Raw genomic sequence first — 15,229 nt, 5'->3', positions numbered from 1 at the left:
ATTGGCATTAAAGGCCACACAGTTTCCTTAAATAATATTTGTTGGAAACACCTACTACAAATAAAGACAAATTCAATTTGTTACAGCTTACTATGACTGTACTGATTATTGCTGAGTTCAGGATGTTGCTTTAAGTTGTGATCCAACATCTGCAGAGTTATGATGTCCTCAAGATGCACTCGGGCTTTGATCCCTTAAACAAAGCAAAGGCACATATGGGAGAAGAAGTTACAAAGCTTCACCATTTATGTGACGATCAATCAGGAAGCGTCAGAGAAATATTCCTGAGTGTTTTCATTTGGATGAGTCAATTTGGACTAAAGGGCTGAGTCTTTAGAAAACTCATTTAGAGTCTGTAGAAACAACATAGTCCTGTTATTTACACTGCTCTCCCTTTCTTTACTCATCACGTGAGTACGTTTTCCGTCTCCACTCATAGTCGTAGTGTCAGAGAAATGTGCGATTCAAAGGAAGAGAAGGGGGAAGGTCTGAAACAAACTGCTGGGTGCAGTTCACTCTGGACCAACAAGGTCATCTTTATGTTCCCCGGTGCCTATGTTTTTTGGTACAATGCCTGCATTGTAGTATTTTGTTTTAAATGATATTTTTCATGACTTCCATTATTAATTCTGAACATAGGTACTGGGGAACATAGGTACCAAGGAACATGGGTAATAGGGAACACAGGTATCAATGATAGGTACAGGGGAACATAGGTACAGAGGAATGTAAAAGAGGACAGATATCAGTAAACATAGGTACAGGGGAACATAGGTACCAGAGAACATAGGTATCAGGAAACATAGATATCAAGGAACTTAGGTAGTAGGGAACACAGGTATTAATGATAGGTTCAGTGGAACATAGGTACTGAGGAACACAAAAGAGCACAGATATCAATAAACATGGATACAGGGGAGCATAGGTACCAGAGAACACAGGTACCAGGGAACATTGATACCAAGGAACTTAGGTAGTTGGGAACACAGGTATCAGTGAACATAGGTACAGGGGAGCATAGGTACAGAGAAACATAGGTACCAGAAAACATAGGTATTGGGTAACGTAGGTACCAAAGAACATGGGTATCAGGGAACATAGGTATCGCAGAACATACGTATCAAATAACAGGTATCTGGCAAAACATAGGTACAGAGGAACATAGGTACCAGAAAACATAGGTATCGAGTAACAGGTACCATGGAACATGGGTATTAGGGAACATAGGTACAGAAGAACATAGGTATCGGGGAATGTAGGTACCAGAAAACATAGGTTCCGGGGAACATAAGTATCGGGGAACATAGGTACCAGAAAACATAGGTATCAGGAAACATAGGCACAGAGGAACATAGGTACCAGAAAACATAGGTATCAAATAACATAGGTATCGGTAGTTTGTAATATCAGGGTTAGTTGGTGGAACATTCTTAGGGTCAAACCACAGCTCCTGTGTGCCCATGGGAGAGCGTTTGTGGCCCAGTTTCTGCCACTCCAGCTGGGTTTGTTAATGAAGAACACTAATAGGATCTTTTTGGGTTGGTTCTGGGCATTCACTAGAGGGCGGAGCAGGTCTGAACCCCTGTAAAGAGGGTCCATGAAGGGGACAAACCTGCAGGCTTCCTGGTTCTCAAAGTAGAAGATTACTTTCAGCATGAGCAGGAGATAAATCAAATAACATCCACTAATTTGGCTTTGAAGGTAAATTCTAGTGTCATAATAAAGAGCATGTTACCAGGCTAATTCCCAAACACCTTCAACTTATTAGGAGTTTCTCTCAAAGCAGCATCTCCATAGGTTTTTACTACTTCCTGTCCAGTGAAGTGGCTGATTTAAATCTGAGCTTGAGCCTGTCAGATATGTCACCACATGTTACTGAGAAAAGGGAGTTTCTACAGAGTTTTTTTCTCGTCCAACAAAGGCAGTAAAACAGAGGGAGACATGGGGCGAGGGTGAATGCAGGTCCACTGTCTCTCTCAGCCCTTCCCACCCTCTCTGGATCCCTCTCCCTCTGCTGGGCCATTGTCCCAGGGCCCTGACCTCCCCGTCTTTCAGCTGGGACTGAAGTAGTTCCCGATGGCCCGCAAACAGGATTAGGAGCTCCCGCGGCTCCGGTCATTCTCTGTAGATTTCAGAGAGTTACTGCAGCTTGGCTGGGCCATGGTACTTTAATTACCCTGCCACCAGGGGGCCTCAGAGCGGCCTGGCGGGTAACAGGCAGGGGAGGCGGGGGGTGGGGGGGGGTGGGGGGGGGCTTCAGTCTTTACACGGGAATAATCCCTGTGTCACTCTCATCAGTTCAGATCTGACAAACATTTTAACCTTGACCGCAAAACTTTTTCAAGTTAACAGGAGTTTTTTTTTTTACGGTTAGTCTAATTATGCTAATTTTAGTTAGAAGCTAATTTTTAACCTTTTGCTCATTCTAGTTAGCTTTTAGTTACTTTTAGCATATTAGTTTTTTGTATTTGTAGGTTTAAGTTAGGTTTACTGCTTTTAGCCATTGTTTAACTTCTTTTTGCTAGCTCTTTTGCTACTTTCAAGGGCCTGTGACATGCCTATCCCTCAAATACAAAAAGTCAAACATCTGCATATTTAAGAAAATTAGCGTAATAAACATGATTTTACCCATTTTGTCACATAACTGCATATTTTCTCTTGAATTTGACTCAACAAAGTGAAACAGGAAGTGAGATCAAAGGGGAACTCTTTAAGAAAAGAAACTCTGGTCTTTGTTTATTGAAACAATCTTATTTAAACTCTTCTTCATCTCTGATTGTGACTCAAAATAATCTAAAGAAACATCAGATTCTTCTCTACAGTCTGTTCATAATGTGGCAACGCTCTGTTTACATTCAGACATTCCCCTTTGACATCACTTCCTGTTTCTTCACATGCAAATATCTCAACAACCGTTCATCTCAGCAGCGTCAAATTTGTTTTGCAAGATGTTTTCAATGTTCTCTTTCCAAAAACACATTCACATTTTTACAAAAATTGAAAGTCACAGGCACTTTCAGTTCACTTTTAGCTTCTTGAGTCATCAGACCTCAGCTTTCACACTACCTCTTCCACGCAAAAAATGCAATTTCTCTATTGTTTTGCATACATTTCTGTAAGAGGAAATTCTAGTTCTTAACATAACCAACAAACTGATCTAACAGATCACCACAGACCTGCTGAACCTTCCAGAGATCAACTGACAAATCAGGCCAACATTCAAGCCACAGCGAGATAATTTAACGTTTTACATTTTCTTTAGATGAGAACAAAATAATACTTTAAGATGCCTGCATCTCCACTGATAGTGCTCGGTGTGTCTCTGAGTCGACCGGTACAAACTGAGAGAGAGTGTGTTTGTGCGGAGGAGGCGGCCGAGCACAGATACAAAGGTAGGCCTGTGTGCCCCTTCCGCTGACGACCTGTGGAAAATTCCCTGTCAGCGCCGTGCCAAGGTGCCGGGCCCTCCGAGGCGGGACTCCGGAGGAATGTGAGCGGCGGCAGCGCCAGCGTGATCCAAGGCCAGAGGGGCGACGGCGGGGGGTGGAGAAAAATCACCAATATGAGAAAGCGCTCCAGTCCAGTGGAAAGGTTTAAACGGCATTTTTTATTTTCTTCAGTTAACAACAAAACTGCTGCAAACATCTGGGTTTTCACTGCAGCTGGAAGGAGTTTGATAACTTTTCCATCCTGTGTCACAGGTGAGGGTTGGAACATAGATGGACCAGTAAATCCAGAGCTTTGCCTTTTGACTCCACCGTTTCATCACCATGACCCACCAAACCAAAGTCTTCATTACCCTCGGAAATTTTGTTTGCAATATTCGTTTTTAATTAAGGACCACAAATAGCATTATTATATACATTTTTGTGTATACTACTTACTTACTAGTGGCCACGCACTATTTATCTTGTGGCCATAGGATAATAACTTGTCATAGCTTAGTTAACTAGTGGCCACACACTATCTTGTGGCTGTAGGATAATAACTTATCATAGGATAGTTAACTAGTGGCCACACACTATTTATCTTGTGGCCATAAGACAATAACTTGTTATAAGATAGTTAACTAGTGGCCACACACTATTTATCTTGAGGCCATAAGACAATAACTTGTTATAAGATTGGCCACACAGTATTTATCTTGTGGCCATAATATAATAATTCATGGTCATAAGATAGTTAACTAGTTGCCACACACTATTTATCTTGTGGCCACAAGATAATAACTCATGGTTATAAGATAGTAAACTCGTGGCCATGCACTATTTTGTGGCCATGACATAAATAACTTGTGGCCACAAGTTAGATAACATGTGGCCAGGAGAGAATAACTTGTGGCCACAAGGTAGCACATGGCCAGGAGATGCCTCATGGTCACTAAATAGTTAATATGTGGCCATGAGATAGCTTTGAGCATCCATGTTATTTTGTGGGAGATACAGACCTTGTTGGAGTCAAATTTTATATGAATATGCTGTGTTTTGTAAATGTACAAAAGTACATTTATATTTCAGTGTATGTTTAACCAAAGAGAATACCTCCATGGTTTAATCTAAATGGTTAATTTTTCATAGTGGCCTTCATTTATGAGATTACATTGAATCCTGTAGGTGTGTGTTGGGAAACAGATTTTTTTACAGTGTTGCTGAATGTAACAGAACGTCAACTCCTGCTGCAAAGAGACACAGGGTTAGAGAGGAGACCATTTTCAGTGTTGAGCTTCAAGAAAATAAAGTGTTTTGGACAAAGACAACTCCAGATATCACCTGTGTCTTAGAACTGCAACTTAAAGAATTACTCCATGCATCCAACTTAATTTATTTTTATTGAATATCACCGGACAGGCTCCTTATACAACTGTTAGTTTCTGGTGAATTCTTGATCTAAAACATTTTCCACTATTTTAGTCTCACTTTAGCAAGCTGGCCTGAGGCGTTTCACCTGGTCGCTTGGCCTCCAGGTGTCTTATCTGGACCAGGTGACCCTTTCTAACCGTCACCCCTCCGATGCTTGTTTGACCCATAGGAAGTTGTCAAAATATCCAACCCCACCTGCACTGCAGGCCTGAGACTCCAGTTGGACACAGTTCGGTGATTTCAAACATCCAGGAGCAAAAACAGCTAAAACTTTTTGAGAGGTCGTTGAGGCTAATGAGAATGAGTTATTGCTGTGGATAGACATTAATTATGGAGATGGTGCATTTTTCCTCCGTTTTTATTTTTATTTTTGGCACGTATCTCATTCTACAGTTTTTGTGCTATTTTAATAATTCATAAATCAAAAATATTAAGCTTCTTCTTGGCATTCCAGCTATGACTTTTGGTATTTCAGCAATTTATACTTTTTGAGATATTTAGCCTTTTATTTAGGCTATTTTTGTTCTCGTTAAAAATGAATGGAGCTCAATATCCTTAAAATCTTTATAAATAACTAAATAACTTTAAACTAAATAACTTTTAGCAAACATACACTTTCTACTTTTTGTGCTAGACTCTGCTTTGTCGGCTACTTTTGAGCTGCTTTTCTGCTTTTTTTGGCATCTTTTTCTGAGAAAATGCAAATTGTCCAGTTAGTAAGTGTGTGTGTGTGTGTGTGTGNGCTTTAAGCTTTATGACCAAAACAGGATGAAGCTCAGAGGTTAGTTCAAACTGATCAGAACTCAGGTGCTACATTTGGTTTTCATTGTGCTGAAAATGGTCCTTTCTGTCTCTGAGGCTCCGGCGGGGCTACCAACCCACCTTCAATCGGACCCAGGAGCTGCCCCATGCATCTGGTCCTGCTTAGAGTAGTCTCCCCACCACCACCATCCCCAAACCCTGACTCCAAGCTTCTCCAAGAACAGGGTTGCTTTCGTTGCTTTCTTTTCCGATGATGCTCCAGAAAAGGCGCTAAAATGAACCACTGCTGTTCTGTCAAACAGCTTTTGGAAGAAAGCGCTCGTGTACGTAAATAAACACAGTCGCGCTCACAATGAAGACAGAAAAAGGTCAGCTCTGCCTTTGCACCCCCAACCCCGCCAAACACACTCGTAGACATTCCTGGAGCACCTGCACTCACTTAATATTTTGGCAAGAGTGGAGTAAAAAAAAAAAGAAAAGGTCCTCTGCTCAGCGCCTGTCATGTTTGTTCACTGAAGGAAACAAAGTTTGGTTTTAATTAGAATCCCTGCCAAGAGCTGAGGTAATTGCCACTTTCTATGTCTAGATGTCTTTTTGCAAAGTCCCCCTTTTCTTTTTTGTCGTTGCTTTAAAACAAAGCCGAGCTGAGCACATGACAAAAAAACAAAACAAATCTGAATTCATCTGAGCATGTGTTAAATGTGGTCAGTGGCTGCGTTCAAGCTTGAAATTGAAAACGCAGAAGAAGCAGAAGGTCGACAGCTGTGGTGTGCCGACAAACTCGGACTGTCAGAGACATCCATCGCCTGATGAGGGCCGTGATAATTCGGATAATTGTTTTCCTTTCGCACAAGCCGCCAACCTCAGATCTATACTGTCTGAGGTTTTTTTTTTTTTTGTCCGCAAGGTTTCCAGTGTTTTCTCATTTTTTAACACTTCTCTCAGCCATCTCCCCAGCCTTCTCCACCTGTAACCCAGCTGTAGTTTTGTGCAGCTCATAAAAATTCCCACCAAATTATTCAAACAAAACTTCAACATCTGCTGCACGGAGACACCCCCCCCACCCCCACCCCCACCCCCACCCCCCTTCATTAAACACACATGCAAACTTTTACATCTTCGGCTTTTGTTTGGAGTCAACTTTGAAGTGATGTTCTGGCAAATAGTTATCAACAGTCAAAACCTTATCAGCTGTGATAGAAGTCACAGAACACAGTGAGGAAAAAGGAACAAGCATTTCGTACAGGCAAAGGTAAAAACTATACAATCACCAATTTAAAAAAAATCAGGCTTATCTCGCTCAAAAATAACACAACAGATAAGTTATTATAAATATTAGAGCATGACTTCAAAGTTGACTAAACTATCCTGTTAAATTTTATTTAACCTCCTTTTTATTTCAAATAAGTCAGAAGATTTAGATTTAATATGTAGGATTTACAGTACCTCACTATCATCATCACTGTCGTTTCCAAATAACTAAGGACCTACTTTTTGATTACCTATGTTCTCCAGTACCTATGGTCTTTTGTACCTATGTTCCTTGGTACCTATGTTCTTTTGAACCTTTGTTCCTTTGTACCTATGTTCTTTGGTACCTATGTTCCTTTGTACCTATATTCTTGGGTACCTATGGTACTTTGTATCTATGTTCCTTGGTACCTATGTTCCTTTGTACCTATACTCTTTGGTACATCTGTTCCTTTGTACCTATGTTCCCTGGTACCTATGTTCCTTAACTTCCTTTGTACCTATGTTCCTTGGTACCAATGTTTTTTTGTACGTATGTTCCTTTGTACCTATGTTCCCTGATACGTATGTTCTGTGGTACATATGTTCTCCTTGGTACCTGTTCTCCAGTACCTATATTTCTTGGTACCTATGTTCCCTAGTATATTTGTTTCCTAGTACCTATGTTCACTAGTATCTGTATTCTCTGGTACCTATGTTCCCCATTACCTGTTTCTTGGTGCCTGTTCTTTTTGTTTCCTGTGTTTGTCTGTACTTATGTTCCTTTGTACCTATGTTCTCCAAGTACTTCTGTTCCCTGGTACCTATGCCCCCTGTTACAGATATTCTCCAAGTACCTATGTCCCATGGTACCATTGTTCCTTTGTACCTATGTTCCTTAGTACATATGTTCCTTGGTACATATGTTCTTTTGTACCTATGTTCTTTGGTACCTATGTTCCTTTGTACCTGTGTTTCTTGGTACATATGTTCTTTTGTACCTATGTTCTTTGGTACCTATGTTCCTTTGTACCTGTGTTTCTTGGTACATATGTTCCATTGTACCGATGTTCCTTTGTACCTATGTTCCTTAGTACCTATGTTCCAAGGTACATATGTTCTGTGGTACATATGTTCTCCTTGATACCTGTTCTCCAGTACCTATATTTCTTGGTACCTATGTTCCCTAGTATCTTTGTTCCCTAATATCTATGTTCCAAAGGAAGTACCACATGAATAAAATTAGACCCAAGCTGGTACCTTGAGGAGCTCCACTGTTGGTGCCACAGTGACCTCCAAAATCAGATTTCTGACTCAGAAACTCAGCAGCTCAACCTCAAAACTAGCAAGGCTTCAACACAGATAAAGCTGGAATCAAAAACTAAATTTGTAACAAAGGGTTTTACTGTATTTAAAATTTATGTAAATTAATATCTATCCAAAAAAGATGCATTCATTCTACATTACACCTTGAGACAGTACGACAGATTTGATTTGTCATCCTGCCAATCTCTGGAAGAACCTCTGGGTTGGATTTTCTCTCTGGTTTTTCTCCGATGACTCGAGCACATGCTGAGCTTGTCAGAAGGGGGCTTTCATTTTTTATTTGCACCAGCAGGGGGATGGAATGGAGTCTGCTTGGTCTCTCTCCATCCAGGCCCCTGCAGACCCATTAGAACTCCGGTCCAGGGATGAGACGCCACGGCGCTGATTTACTATTCAGAAGTCATTCATCGCCTGCAGATGAAAAATACAATTGAATTAGGCAGTTGAAACCCGAAAAGGCTGGGCCAGAACTTTTCAGGATGTAAAATCTGTCTGAAATGAGATCAAGAGCGTAAACAGAAGAGTTTGATCGTTCCGGTTGATCTCTCGTTGTCTCTGATCAGGTTTTGGTGTTGAATGAAAACAGAGCTGATGCTCCCTCTACAAACACTGAGCACAGATTTTTTTATTTTCTCAGTTTCGTGTTTGTAAGCTGTCCAACGTAAATACTGGCACTTCTGTCGTGACGCTAGAGGGTTCTACATAAACCTAAAACACGGGTCCCACGCCTTGAAATATAAAGATTCCTTTAATATCCTCTGGTTTAATATAAGAGAGGATCATTGTGAAATGCTCTCGCAGTCCTTATCCTCTGTCACTGCAGCTGAAATGTCTCTGCCAGATGATCAGAGGTGTTGGCAGGACATCTTTCATCTCTGAAGGCCGGAGATGTTATACCCATTTCCACATCACCCACGTGAACTCAGTGACAATAAATTGAAAAGACATGCTGAAATTTTGGGATGGATGGCGAAAATTAAAAAACATCAACAAATGGGAAAAACATTCCCAGAGTCAGCTGGGTGGCCTTCGCTCGGGGGGTGGCCCAGCGTGGCACGATACGAGCGTTGGTTGTGAGTATCGATTGTAACACCGGCTGGACCGCAGCCCGTGTCAACCTGCCGCCCTGCGCCGGTTCTCCTGGGTGGTGCGGAACAAGCCCGGTCTTTGTCTGACGGGGTCTATCTTAAAGAGAGTCATAATCACGTCAATGATCGGGGTGTTAACAGGCTCCCGCAGCTGTTGGACAGCAGTGCACCATGGGAGAGCACGACGAACCACTGGCTGCTGATGAGCGGTTTGCAGTACGTGCTAATCCCGACGCACGTGAACGCCTCATTTCTTTTACAAACGTCACATCGGCAGCTTCTGACTTGACAGAATCGTTGCAAAAACAGTTTAAACCAACACAGAAATGCGATCCCATCAGGACTTTTCAAGGTCTTTCAATGCTGGAGGAAGGGACCCAAAAATAGATGGAAGAGATCATTTCAGTGAACTGTGTTCATGACCTGAGCTCAAGCACCTCCTGTCTGAGGTCTGATTCATGAGCAGGGGTCGATCCTTTAGAGTAAATATCAGGTTCTCAGTTTGTTGCTTTTAGCAGCTGTTATTGCGTTCAGAGGACCCGGCAGCCCTTTTGCTGCTGAGCAGAGAAAAGGCAGGGGAAGTTTATTCTTTAAAACCCAGAGGGGATAAGTAAGTGAAGGATCTTCGTGGTGCAGAACTGTACCATACGGTACAGACGGTTCATACCAGGATGGCAGCAAAGAAGGCAGCGCAGGCTTGGTGGTCCGGCCTTGTTTACCCCTCAAGCTGCGAGCACAAGCGTTGTTTAAACAAAGTGGGTGCCTTCCCTCGGCCTGGGGACGTCATCGGGTCAACGACTGTTGATGTGGCCTCCGTCAAGAGAGCAGGGCAGAGATGTTGGCAGCTGCAGGACTCCAACCGCGTCGCCCCTCGTCTACATTTGTTTGACTAAAAAGAAGAAGAGGCCGCATCAAAAATCTTTCTGGCATCCTAAAAACAAACTCCTCCAGCCACTGATTCAGCATTCCTCCTCTCCGCAGAGTGTTCTCTTACTGTAATCACCTGCTGCTGCACACTTCACTGAAACTGTTAAAAAGTGGTAAAAACTAAAGCTATTTGGACTATAAATAATGTGGAGAAAATGGACACAAAAGCCAAAAAATAGACAATTTTGACTGATCTGCAAAACTGTTTGAAAGATGAATGTCAGACCTTAAACTGTCTCAGATGCATTAAAAAAAGTCTGCGAATTCTTTTTGTCTTTTTCCTGGAGGCAACTTCAGAAATTCATGATTCAGAATGTATTGCTTTGTTATTTAAATAAATCAAAGCAAGTTGCTGACTGTGCTTCAAGGGAATAAAAAGGAATACCAAAAGATTTTTAAAGTGACAATAATCAATTCATATAATGTTAAGGTAAAATATGTTAAAAATATAATTTCAAACTTTTTTGAGTTATTTACAATTTGAACTCAGATACCTAAATGTACTCATTGCAAAATCAAAAAAATATATATTAAACAAAATCTGCAGAGTGTTTATTTCTCATCTTTATGATTAATGTGTCTTTATAATCTGCACTGCTGCCAGCCACAACAGGAGTTTGTTTACTTACATTAAAAAGCTGAAACGACTGAATAAAGGTCAACAGTCTTGATGTCCATAGAAGGGACATTTAGGTGATGTATCAGAACATCTTTATGCTGAGATTTGTTTAATAAAGTATTCAAATAAAAGGACATGGGGTCATCTTTATGTTCCCCAGTACCTATGATTCCCGGTATCTATGTTCCGTAGTACAGATGATCCTCAATATCTATGTTCCATGGTAAATATCTTCCCTCGTACCTATGTTCCCTGGCCCCAATGTTCCCCAAGATCCCGGGTACCCGTTTCCTGGTTTCTATGTTCCCTAGAACCTATTCCTTGGTCCTTATGTTCTGTGGTACCAACAATCTTCTTTACCTATGTTCCTTGGTTCTATGGTACCGATGATCCTCAATATCTATGCTCCATGGTAAATATCTTCCCTCGTACCTATGTTCCCTGATTTTTATGTTCCCTAGTACCTATGTTCCCTGGTCCCTATGTTCCATGGTTCTGATGATTCTTGGTACCTATGTTCCATAGTACCTAAGATCCCTGGTACCTATGTTCCCTGGTCCCTATGTTCCCTGGTACCTATGTTCAGCACAAGTATGGACCCAACACACAAAGAACCATATATATCTGGAAAATTACTGGGGTAAACACTTACAAATCGAATTTGACGTTATTCAGGATAATCTTTTTTTGTTTGTTTGATTGTTTAACGGTTGTTTTCATAGTTTTTAGTGAGTAACTTTGAATGTGTTAGCTCATCAAGATGTCACATTTCTGGTGTTTAACACAAACCTTTGTGATAAGATTCCTTCAGTTGACTTTTTTGCATGAAATAACCATTTTGGAACATGGTTGCTTCTAGGTTTGTTCTCTTCCTGGCCAGCATAATTGAAGTAAACAGTTTTTTTCAGTTCGATTCAGAGAAAGTTGGTTTAAAGGAAGGAAAGAAACTGGATAACCCTGTTTGGACTTTGCTCATATTGAAGTCTTTAGCAGGAATTTTATCCTCTGATAATCTTCTGATCCAGTACTGTCACTGATGCAGACCACGTCCATATCAGTCCCAAACAGTTGAATGACTCATTAGTTTCTGCCATGAGTGGCACTTTGCAGCTCGCTCGGTCATTAATCAAAGCTTCTTTTAATGGTGACCATCAGCGTGTACGCAGCGTTATCTGAGGGCTTTGATCAAGCATCTGCCTGTTTTCTATCACCCGTTTGGCCCCAGGTGACCCCACGTGGCCCTGGGTGGCCCTGGAAATGCAGTCAGGCTTCTGTTGGGACTTGGTTTTAAAAAGGTGCCTATCTCGGATATCCACCCCCCTTCTGCCTGCATCTCCGGCACATAAAAGCTAACAGAGGGCAGGCCGGTCTGATCCCAGCCACTGACATGAATTTTTGATCAATGGCCGGTTGCCTCTGAAGGGTCTTTTTCCAACACTGCTGCTCTCACCAGCCTCCTTCACTCCTCCCCTTTCCTCTCATTCTAAAGCTCGGGCAACTCCAAATGTCAGTGATGTTAGTTTAGCCATTGTACACGGCTGGCCGCATCTGAATGGGTGACTTGTCCCCAGGCCAGCCCCCTACAATGGGCTCCTTTCTCAGACTGACTTGTTCTCAGCATTTTTGGCCCCTCCATGAAAAGAGGTCTCTCTCTCTCTCCACTCTCATAGCTGTTTGCTGAGATCCTGGAGTTTAACCAGAGGAGAAGGTGCTCGAGGTTGAGTGAAACGGCCTGAGGCAGATAGAGATGATGATAGAGAAAGGGATGGGGTAAATAGATGGACTTTGACAGAGCAGGACCAAGTTTTACAAGCAGCGACAGTGGCTCCTCGTAATGATACATAAATGCTGGTAAATTTAGCTTCCGTCAACTGGCTCAGCTCAGAAGGGTGAGGAAACAAGTGAGCTGCAGTGTAACTTTAAGAGCCAACCAAATTTATAATGGGCGCCAACTGACCATAGAAAAACACATAAGAAAATGGCAATGACTCAGTAAATTTTACAGATGTGGTCCCAAGATTTGGTAGCAGCTGAGAGTCATTCAAAACACAAGTTCTACTTATTTAACTGTTTAAAGCTTTTCACAAACTGTCCGGGCCATGTTTGTTATCAAAATATCTCAGGAACCACTGGACAGATTTTAATTGAACTTTCAAAATAGACCCAATGTCCAACTACACTACATAATCACCATTTACTAGCACTAATTTACTCCCACATAGCAACTGACAGATTTGGGCCAGATAAACTAAACCACAACCGGGGCCAGTTGTGGCATTTAGAGATTTAGGCCATGTAAACCAAACCACAACTGGGCAAGTTGTGGCACTGACAAATTTGAGCCACGTAAACCAAACGAAAACCAGGCCAGTTATAGTATTTAGGAATCTGGGCCACATAGACCAAATTACAAATGGGCCAGCTGTGGTATTGATGAATTTGGGCCATGTAAACCACACCACAACCAGGTCAGTTGTGGCATTGATGAATTTGGGCTATGTAAACCAAACCACAAACAGGCTGGTTGTGGCATTGACAGATATGGGTCATATAAACCAAACCACAATCCCGCCAGTTGTGGCAGTGGCAACTTTCAACCATGTAAACTAATCACAACTGAGCCAGCTGTGGCACTGACAGATTTGGACCACATAAACCAGTGGTGTCCAAAGCCGGTGTCCTGCATGTTTTATGTGCTACCCTTGTTCAACACTGCTGAACCTAAGGAGTGCTTAATTAGTAGGCCTTTTCAGTGTGCCATCAAGGTCTGCAGAGGCCTACTAATTAGGCACTCCTTAGGTTTAAGCTGTGTTGAACCAGAGCAGCTCCTAAAACATGCAGGACACCGACCCTTGAGAACTGACTTTGGACACCACTGACATAAACCAAACCACAACCAGGCTGGTTGTGGCATTGACAGAGTTGGGCCACATAAACCAAACCGCAACTGGTCCACTTGAGGCATTGACCGATTTGGGCCACGTAAACCAAATGTAATTGACATCTGGAGCTGAAGGACGATCAGTGTCACTAAGTGAGGTTATTACTTTTTCTTGGAAGTTGAGTAATTGTTATGTTTTCATTTATTTATCTGCACTCGAACTGATCTCACGATGTCCATAAAGATGCAGCTGCTGAACCAAACAAAGGTCCAAATATTTGACAGTGACTATTCCCGGAATATCTTCGTAGGTCCGCTTGGAGCGCTGCCATCTAATGACAGCTCGTCTAATGAATTCCTCGGGTTTTAGGAGTTTTGAACCACATCTGGAAGGCACATGGTTTCTAAAGACAGATGCACAGGGGGGTGAAGGGTCATCCTGGTCCTTTAATCCAGACTGAAGAAGAAAAGTGACAAACAACAGACATGAACAAACTCCTCAAGTGGCTTCGGGGAGATGGGAGTCTCTGATGGGCGTCAGGTGTGACGCTGCAGCTCAGCTTATAGTGTTTTTTATGTTTTAGTAAATATTTATTGTAAAATGAAAATGTTTTCTGCTTGTGTCCGGTTTCCCTCCTTTGCTCTGCTCAGACATGTTTCGCTCTCCCTCCCTGAAATTCCCTTCTTTCTTGGCGGGGTCAGAGGTCGGGGACTGCAACCTACCCCAGGGGAGAAAGAAGGATGCCCCTTGCCTCCCCCTCCTTTAAGATATGGGCAGTGCCTCCCCGTCTCTTTATTTTGTATACACCTGAGTCTCTTGTTCCTTCATGGAATGGACTGACAGAGTGCAGAAAGAGCTGCTGTATCTAGTTTCCACCCCCTGGGTTTGATTGTTGGGACGCATCAACAAGCTGCATGGACTCAATGTGATGATGGAGGGAAAATAACTTTCAAAAACAACACAAAAAACATAAATTCCACAAAAAAAATATTCTTGTGTTTCTTTTTTATCCAGCAATAATGTCTCCACAGGCTATGGTATCTCCGACTACTTAACATGTTATTTCTTTATTCTTCTAAAAGTTGTTTTTGACACATGAAAACATCTAATTACTTGAAAAACTGTTTATGTTTACTACATTTTTTACTTAAGCGCATCACCATTTTTGTTACAGTAGCAATCCATGTTGGGGATGATGACAATGATGATGGGCTACAGCTGAGACTAAAACTCAAAGACTCAAGGTGAAAAGGTGTGACAATAAATGTATATTTCGTGTTAATTTTTATCTTATGCACAATATATGGGCTAAAATTATCCAACGTGATGGCAACGTTTAGTAAATAAACTCTGGAGCTATTGTCATATGTACTGTATATATAGGTATATATATTTTATTAATATGTGGCATTAGTTCTTGTGCTAATATTAGCTCGGGAGGTAATGCTATATGATACCATAAATATTAGCTTGGAAGCTAAAGCCATATATTGCCATATGTACATTAGCTCAGGAGCTAACTCCTCATATATATAT

The sequence above is a fragment of the Austrofundulus limnaeus genome, unplaced genomic scaffold (assembly GCF_001266775.1).
Source record: "Austrofundulus limnaeus strain Quisiro unplaced genomic scaffold, Austrofundulus_limnaeus-1.0 Scaffold136, whole genome shotgun sequence".
Taxonomy (NCBI): Eukaryota; Metazoa; Chordata; class Actinopteri; order Cyprinodontiformes; family Rivulidae; genus Austrofundulus; species Austrofundulus limnaeus.
This window is presented reverse-complemented; position numbering follows the sequence as displayed.